General features: G+C 45.1%; 1 long non-coding RNA gene and 1 pseudogene across 1 annotated transcript; one reads left to right on the top strand and one right to left on the bottom strand.

The window, feature by feature from the left end:
* Positions 1 to 921: 921 nt before the first annotated feature.
* LOC118614998 lies at positions 922 to 3,619 on the top strand. Its single transcript, XR_004956239.1, has 3 exons — positions 922 to 1,504; positions 1,966 to 2,553; positions 3,195 to 3,619. It is a non-coding gene; the product is annotated as an uncharacterized LOC118614998 (long non-coding RNA).
* A 5,461-nt stretch (positions 3,620 to 9,080) lies between these two features.
* LOC118600734 lies at positions 9,081 to 9,200 on the bottom strand (annotated as a pseudogene).
* Between the last annotated feature and the right edge of the window lie 101 nt (positions 9,201 to 9,301).

Here is a 9,301-nt window from a genome sequence, read left to right on the forward strand (position 1 = left end):
TCCTCCTCCTCCTTCTCCTTCTTCTCCTTCTCCTTCTTCTCCTTCTCCTTCTTCTTCTCCTTCTCCTCTTCGCTCAAAAATTTTTTATGGAAGTATAAAACGCATTCGGAAACATACAAAAATCATACGTGTATGGAGAACATTCATAAACTGAACACACACATGCAAGCAGCAGCAGATGAAGAAACAGAACGTGACCACCGTTCCAGGGTTCGCCTCACAGTCGCCACCCTCGCAGCAATGCCGACCATGTTGGCTTCTCACACTCTAGAGTCATTTTGCCCACTTTGAACTTTATATAAGTGAAAGCCCACAGCAGAGTCTCTTGTGTCCAGCTTCTTTGGTTCGACATTAGATTGATAAGACTCGATCATGTTGTTGCGGTTTGTTCATTTTCACTGCTATACAATATTCAGTGGTGTGGACATATCACTCTTTATCTAGTCTGCTGTTGATGGGCACTGGGGTAATTTCCAGTGTGAAGTTATTATAGAAACGCTGTTACGAACATTCTAGTTTGTGTATTTGGTGAACGCATGTATACATGTATATACCTTGGAGTAGCATTGCTGGGTCCTGGGTTGTGAAAACTAGATATGTTCATCTTTCGTAAGTGGTTTTAATTAGCATTTGCCTCATACCCACTATGAACACCTATTCATATGCTTATGGACCATTCAGATATTCTGTTTTGTGAAGTGCCTATTCAGGTATTCTGCCTGGTTTTTTTTTTTTTGTGAATTGTCTGTCTTTTTCTTACGGATTTGTAGGAGAAGCTGTGTCTTTTTGAGTAATCCCATTCTCCACTTTGTCCCTCTTATATCCATTTAGGGTAATTCAATCTAGCACATCTTCAACGAGTGCTATTGGCACGACTATGTCAGGAGCATTGGGATCCAAAGAGAAGTGGTGCCTGAAACTCACTCTTTGCTCTCAAACTTCTGGAATGCAGAATCTAGCCCTTAGGGCCACAGTTCTTAGCAGGGCCTTGCCCTCTTCCTCTTGCTCACTTCTTATTCACACCAAGGCGTGGCAGCAGTTAGGTTGGTTTTCTGAAGGTTCAGTGTTAACTCTCCTGTGAAAGGAACAGGGAGAGGGGACGGAACTATCTGAGGCAGATGAAGCATCGCCGACTCCGTCCAGCTTCACAGATCCCTGGGAGCCGCTCTGCAGAGCCGCCTGGCCGCCTGCCCCTCTTCTTTCCCGGGAATGGAAAGCAACAGAACGTAGCAGCAAATCAATACTGAGGCTGCCTTACTTTGTGCCTTCCAGGAGCAAGAGCCATGACTTTGCTTTGGAAAACACAAGCTTTCCATACAACACCTATTTCGGAATCCTATTGCTATGTCTCAACTGATGACTTCTATTTCTCTAGACTTCTAATGTTGCTAGACACAGACATTTAATAGCCATGAGTCTGCCAGCTGCTGGGAAGGACATTCTTTGTGGAATCAGTGAGGACTGCTCTTGATCTCGTTTTGTGACCTGATAATTCTTCTGAAAGGTATTGTGCTACACTAATTGACAAACAGTGCTCCGGAGACCCAGGTCCTGACCACCACCTGACCAGGGCGCTGTGTGACCTTAGCCAAGTCGCTTAATTTCTCCGAGACTTTCTCACTCTGTTCATCTGCCAAATGAAAACCATAATCCCTGTCAGATCTACCTTGTCAGGTTTCTGGAAAATTAAAATAAGGTGATATATATGGAAAAGCATTTTGAAAATTTTAAAGTGCTATGTAAAGGGAAACTACTGCTACACAGCAGATTTTGTTTCAGGTCTTCTTTTAATCATCAATTTCCATTTTACTTGTTTTAGTTGCTTCTCAGACCTGCTAGTGACCCTTGGCTTAGAATTCTTTTATGTAAAGGGTACTTCTTTGGTCTAGATAAACTCTTGTACTTTGGCATTTCACCACATAGCTACTTCCTTGGTGACCTTTTTCTTCCTTTGTTTCTTTCTAGGATCTAGCAGACCTCTCGTCACCTCGACAGGATGTGCGTGGGCAGCCTCTGAGCCACATCAACGGATTTTAATTTCCTCGTGGCTTTGTTAGCATTTCACACTGTTACAGGTCAAAACACAAGGTTATTTACTAGGAATGAGAAATGTCACTAATATGAATCACGGGAGCCCCATGATTTCCCTCCAGGTATTCAGAATAACACACGATGCCCATCATCCTGGTGAGCTGAGCACAGGCACTGGCCACCCCCAGGCTCCTGAGCCCCGCGTGCTTGACTAAGTTCTGAAGGGAGGGCAACCATCTCAGGCTGGGAAATGCCAATGCATGCTAGATTTGTTCCAGGAGCCTCTCCCTTCACTGGCTGCCATTTTGTTGAAGAAAATTCTGGAAGGTTCAAGATCTATTTCCTAAGCAATAAGGGAAGGGAATGAAGATGTTCATTCACTCATTCAAAAGTCACCCATTCATCTTTTTTTACACACTCCTTCAATGGCAAGCACCTTCTGTGAAAATATTAAAGGGAGTGAAGGCATATAGTTATGTACATGCTGTATCTTTCCCCCATCTGCATCATCTTCCTATCATGGTAAGTGTAGAAGAGATGGGCTAAGGGAGACCATGGTAAAGAGGGGCCCCACAGGTCCGAAAGTAAAAAGGGTGCTTCCAGTTGTTGTCAGAAGTAGAACTTTTTGAAACAGTCCCTTCTATCGGTTTCTATAGTCCTACCCTCCCCTTGTTTTTCGTCTTTGCTGCCTCCTCTTCTTCCAAACATTGGGGTGCCTCAGGGATCCCAGGCCCCTTTCTCTTTTCACCAAGAGGGGCCCAGCTATTCCCATGGCTATGAATGGCTTCCCAAGCCCCCAACCCCCCATCCACCCTCCATTTCCAGCCCTGACCTCTCTTTTGAACCACAGACAAGTAAGTATATCTACCTGCTCACTTGATATGTCACTTGGAAGATTCAGACGCATCTCCACTTCTCATGCCAAGAAGTGAGATGTCCATCTTCCTTTCACACCTGCATCACTTCCGCTTTTTCTCATTTCGGCAAAACCAGAAACCCAGGAGACAGCGCTGACACGCCCCTCTCTCTTACCCCCGCCCCTATCATTACTTGCACGTGCTTCTCGAAGCTGTGCAATTCTCACGTCTCCCCTCTCCAGAGCTCCTGCGCTGGCCTCCAGACTAAGTCTCCCCCTTTTCTTCTTGCCCGCCTCTTCTCTGCAGGAAGAAACAGCAAGCGCACGCTCCTGAAAATGAGAATTGGATCACATTCCCTCCCTGTGAGAAAGCCTGCGGAGCCTCCTGCTGCACTCCAAATGAAGGGCCAGCTGCTCTGAGCACCCGCGAGCAAAGCCTGCCCCATCGGCCCCTGTCCCTCCTGTCTCACGCCTGCCTCCCACTCACGACACCTCAGCCCCTGCATCAGGCACTGAGTCAGGGTCTTCACTGGGGCACCTTCTTCTGTTTGACATCTTCTCCCCTTTATACCTCAGATCAAACATCACTTCTCAGGTGTGCCTTGCCTCCCAAGTTATTCATCTCCCTCATTATTCTTATCTTCAATTTGTGGTTCTCTATGTGTATATGAATTGCTGTAATGTCTGCTTCCTGTATAAGTCCCATAATACAGGGATTATGTTTTTTTTTTTTTTTTTTTTTTTTGGTACCGCTGCGTATCCCTCAGTGCCTGGCACATACCAGGAACTTGATCAATAAATATTTGTTTAATAAACAAATGTTCAAGCTACACAAAAGTATCTATTTAAATTGCCAAATATACACATTCTATTCTTTGATAGCATAAAAATTGTCATTTGCAAAATGGCTATTGCCCTTAGAGCTAGGAAAAAGTGCCTGTGCTTCAGAGGGCACACTCTGACCTCTTTTGGTTGTGGCCTTACCCTGGGGAGCAAGGTATCCACAGGGCCAATTGGACACTCCTACCCAGAGCTCCCACCCTAGCTAGAGTGGCCAGGTTTAGCAAATAAACATATGGGACACACAGTTAACTGAATTTCAGATAGGCAACCACTCATATTTTTAGTACAAGTATATCCTGTGCAATATTTGAGACATACTTACACTAAAAAATTATTCATTGCTTATCCAAAGTTGAAGTTTGACTGGCTGTCCTGTATTTTATTTGGCAACTGACATCTAGACCAGATGTATGCAAATGATGGCCTGTGGACCAAATCTAATTGGCTGCCTACTTTTGTATATAAAGCTTTATTGGAATGCAGCCACACTCATTCATTTATGTATTATCTATGGCTGCTTATGGGATCCAAGACAAAGTTGAATAGTTGTAACAGAGACCATACTGCCCACAAAGAATAAAATATTTCATCTCTGACCCTTTATAGGAAAGTCAGCTGATCTCTGTTCTAGGCCATTCTGTGGATGCCCAGGGCCCCAAGTGCCTGCCCAACAACCCTGAACCTACTGCCAGATCATGCAATGGCCTCCCTTCTGGTCTGGTCTCTAAGGGCGACCCAAGGCCAAGGGGCACAGGGCTATGGATGGAGTTGGAAGCACACATTCAGGACCTTCACACTGAAGGGTGGAGCAGAGGGAGTGAGGCTGAATGCCAACCTTTCCTGAACCACCCTGTTTCTGCCCAGAATTCTGAGGATCTCAAAATGCTAAATTTGCTCTTGGCCTTCCATTTCATTAGGAAGATGAGTTTTTCAAGATAGAAAACATATTTTATTTACTTTGTATATTAGATTGATTTAACTTTTAAATAATTAAACATGTGGCTTGAGGCCTCCCTTTATATTCTTGACTTGGATCACTCAAATGTCAGGTCTGTTTTAAGCCATCAAGGTAAAGAAAGGAAGATGGACATCAATAGTGCCATCTTGTGGTGAGATCTACTATCACCATGTCCAAACAGTCTGAGCTCCCCAAATATTTTACTCATCTACAGCAGGGGTCACCAAGCCCCATGCCCTGGACTGGTACCAGTTTGTGGCCAGTTAGGCTGGGCCACACAGCAGGAGGTGAGTGGCAGGGGAAGCTTCATCTATATTTGCAGCTGCTCCTCAGTGCTCGCATCACCACCTCAGCTCCACCTCAGATCATCAGGCATTAGATTGTCACAGGAGCATCGGTCCCTGGGGCCAGAAAGGTTAGAGACCGCTGATCTACAGTTTCAGGAGCCTAGGAAGTCTGCCTATGATTACAACAAGCAAAGTTCCAAATTGTACCACTGAACCATTGGGAGTCTCTAAAATGGTTTATGAGACATTAAAGAGTAGTAAATGATATTCAGCATAGTTTTCTCCAAAATTAGTAATTTATGGGTGGCCTATAATAATTTCTCATTTGTACCGTGCTTAACAGTTTACAAAGCATGTTCGCACACAACTTCATAGCTGAACCTCACAACCACACTGTGAGTTCCCCTGAAAACGGGGACTCTTAGTATCCATGACTCGCCCCAGCCTGTCCAGCAAATCCAGCGCTCTGATCAGCATATTAGAGCCATCTTGCTATTAACCAGAATGGGGGTTAGGCAGAAAATCAATTTCCCTAACCACAAAGAGACCAGAGGGGGTTACATTGAGCAAACTGGAACCTTGACGACGACCTTCTCTTAGTATCCCCAGGCCAAAATAAGGGAGGGGAGTTTGCTGGAAGGGTATTGTAATCCTTCAGTACCCGAAATTTGTGGTTTTCTTATTATCCACAACAAAGAGCATTTAGCAAGAGTTGACTCTCCGACATTTCATTGTTCCTCAAACCACTTTGAAAAGCCCCTTCTCTGCTCTGCAGGCAGTTGCCCACAGGAGTTGCCACAAGACCTTGGCCTTGAGTCAAAGCACATCGGGGTTTAACCTTCACAGCTGCCTCCACCCCAGCAGAGCCAGGGAGATCTGAGCTACTTGGAAGAATTTTAATTCCAGTCTGTCGGAGATTAACATCTTTGCCAGAGATAGCTGTGAAGATGCTTTCTCCCAACAACCCAGCAGTGAGCTAGGGATCTCACCATCACTGGGGCTGACACGCACAGTCGAATTTCACATTACAGCTAGAAACTCATTGAGGGAATTCGAACTGGATGCAGCACTTTAGTTAAATTACACTTTTCTTAAAGATCAATAGATGCTCCAAAGCAGTCCACTGAGTGGGTTTTTGTGTGGCTTTGACAAAAACAGTTTTGCTTCTCGCCTCTGAGAGAGCCAATCTGAACCACCCAAGAGATGCTTTTCCAACTTTTTGATCAAGCATGATGTGATCTGTGTGAAAGTAAGTTTACTTTGCCTTTCATCGTGGACTTCTGAGCTATGCAATGAGCTGGGGGACCAAGTTTATCAGATTCAGGCTCGCCTGCTGATCTCCAGATTCATTCATTTATTCATGTATGCATTCAGTAAGTGTTTATCGAGTCCCATCTATGCCTCAGACACCATTTGGTAACAAATTAATAAGACTTGACCATGCCCATGTGACATTCACAGGTTCATGCTGCTGGGGACTCAATTTGCAGCAGGGCCAGGGAAGGCTTGCCAGGGTTTGAGTCCTGTTTTTAAGTACCAATGCCAGTTAGCAAGACAGAGAGGGGTGAAGGACGGGAACTCAGACTGGCGGACCCCAAGCCCCACCCTCCAAGCTGCTGGCTTCATGGCCTCCAGAGACCTGTTTCTACAGAGAGCATCTCAAGAAAGATGTTCGCCAAGAGATGCTCGGTTCCTAAAGCCTCACCTGCCTCAAACAGTACTAAGAGTGTGGTTTACACAGATGGCAAGGGGAGGAGTGCGGGGAGGCAAAACAGAAACATCGGTTTGTGAAGAAACTGAAACAACCGCGGGCAGAGTCTGTGTGTCCCTCTGATCCTAGCCAGCAGGGGGCAGTGCAGGGCTCTTTGAGGAGGCTTTAGACTACACCCTTGGGGTGGGGATGTCCCTAATGGTAAAGTGAGCCAAGGCTCCTCCTAGGAAGGTTACACCCCCTTTTATCATCTTCACAGTACTATTACTTTCTGAAATATTATTGTTCGTTTGTTTACGTTCTCATGTAGTATCTTCCTCTCCCTCCCCAGGACCTAAGCTCCATAAGCCAAGGCCTTGTCTGTCTTGTTCTCTGCTATATCCCAGGTGACTACATTAGCATCTGGCATATGCTGATTTCTCAATCAATATTTTTTAAAAAATAAGTTAATGAGTGTGTGCATCTCCATGGCATTGAACTGTGGTCATTGTAGGAAAACTTAAGACATATGTGTTGTTTTTTGCCCCTAAAAAACTGTCTTCACATACTGTCTATCCCATGTTTGCCAGACAGGCAGCCAGGAATAGGGGGGAACCACAGGAGAACTTCTTTGCTGGCAAAACAGACACTCTTTTGAACTCTGGGATGAGTGTTGCTGGGCCCACCGTCAACTGTCGATGCCTGGCCAGGAGGCCAAGGTCAAGGGCCAGTAGGTGAGGAGGAGTGGGCAAGGTCCTGAGTCTAGTCCTGTGGCACAGAGGTGACATGAGTTGCCCAGGGCAAGGGGGCTCTACCCAGACCAGCAGCAGGGCATCCAGAGATCCGACTCAGAGTAGAGTGACGAACGAGAAGGTGCCGAAGCCAGACCTGGGCTGTGGACAGTGCAGGACAACTTCCTGGGAGCATCTGTACTCGAGAAACTTCTGAAGGCTGAGCGCGCCCTGGCAAGCATGCCCGTGTCTGCTTTATACATCAAAAATGGCAATTTTCAAAATTTAAGGGTACTCAGCCACAAAGTGATGCCTGAGTATGTTTCGGGTTCTTCCCCACCTGCTCTAAATAATTAAAGCCCATGTTATATCTACCCAGGTGACCAACCACCCCCGTTTGTCTAGGAATGAGCGTGTCTCCAAATGTGGAAACTTCAGTTTTAGAACTGGACAAACTGGTCACCCTGTTACCAGCTTATCTTTCCTTCATTCCTTTCAGCAATACTCATGATCTTTATTTCTTCCCTGATCCTTCAGTCTCCTTTTTCCCTTTTCTTGCTTTCAGACCTTTGTCTCTGATTCACAGGACTGCCCAGTGTCTCCAGGTGTCTCAAGCACCACAGTTTGATGCCATCTGGGATGGGAACTGGTAACAGAAACGCACCTGCTGGGCCTTCATGGCTACTAACGATCTTGCCCCTAAATTAGTTTGGGAAATGTCAAAACCACTGCCCACTCAGATGAGGCAAGAAAAAGCCATTTCATAACTCTCTTCCTATCGTGTGAGGTGATGCAGCGACAGAGAACGTAGTTTTCTAAGTGTTCTCATGGTGCTGAAGTTCAAACCATCATTCACACATCAGGGTTTTGGGAAAGCAGGCTGTTAACCGATGCGTAAGCAGGGCCAGGCATATGGAGGCCCCATAGAGATGTTCGAATTCTGCCAAATGGAACTGATGCACCAGTGCTATGCATTTGCTGACTAAGCAAATTAATAAAACGACAGCAGGCATGCCTGTCTAGGTAGATCTCCTCAGAGAGACAGGCAAGCATTTAGAGAAGTCATTCAAGGTGCAGGTTGCTAGAGGACATTGCTAGCCTGTGCCCCAGATGTCACCCTAGAGGGGATGAAATCCATTTACTTTCCCGCTCTGAATGACAGAATCTTTTCTGATAAAGCCTTTGACCCTGCCCTTCAGGAAAAGGGAATCGTGATTGTTTCCCTACTTACATTTCAGAAATAAGAGAAAGGGAGGTTATTGAGAAGATATTGGGCAAATCCAATTGTGACTCAGTTTATTCTGGCAAGTTCAGGTTGAAAGTGGCGCTTCTGTGGATGAATCTGCTATGATTCCTTAATGAGAAGAGAAAGGCTGAAAAGGGGGCTCAGCTGGGTAAAGAGGAAGTGAATTTTCGAAATCACTTTAGGTCTTTGTTTAATAAAATAATTGTGCTCAGAATAGTTCTGAAAGCACCTGAATGCCTCATGTCATCTCAGGGGCCCTCCTCTTAAATTTCTCACTTAATTATGTGAATGAGAAGAAGTCAGGGATTTTCATAAAATATAATCTTGCTATGAATTCTGTTTGAATCCACTGCTTTTCCTATCTCTCAAGGAACTTCCATATCAAAGCCATCATGTTCAGTTGGTCAAGTTTCTTTCTTTATTTTATTTTATTTTTTACATCTTCAGCACCTGGTCTTCCTAGGTGGTCTCCCATCCAAGTACTAACCAGGCCTGACCCTGCTTAAGCTTCCAAGATCACACTGGATCAGGCTTGTTCAGGGTGGCATGGCCGTAGACTAATCAAGTTTCTGTAGGTGGAAATAACACTTTAAAACAATATTGATCCTTTTCTCTTATAACAGAAACATAGCTATGTTCATGAAAAATTACACGAAAAA

Source organism: Rousettus aegyptiacus, unplaced genomic scaffold (assembly GCF_014176215.1).
Source record: "Rousettus aegyptiacus isolate mRouAeg1 unplaced genomic scaffold, mRouAeg1.p scaffold_m13_p_3, whole genome shotgun sequence".
In the NCBI taxonomy this organism is placed as follows: domain Eukaryota; kingdom Metazoa; phylum Chordata; class Mammalia; order Chiroptera; family Pteropodidae; genus Rousettus; species Rousettus aegyptiacus.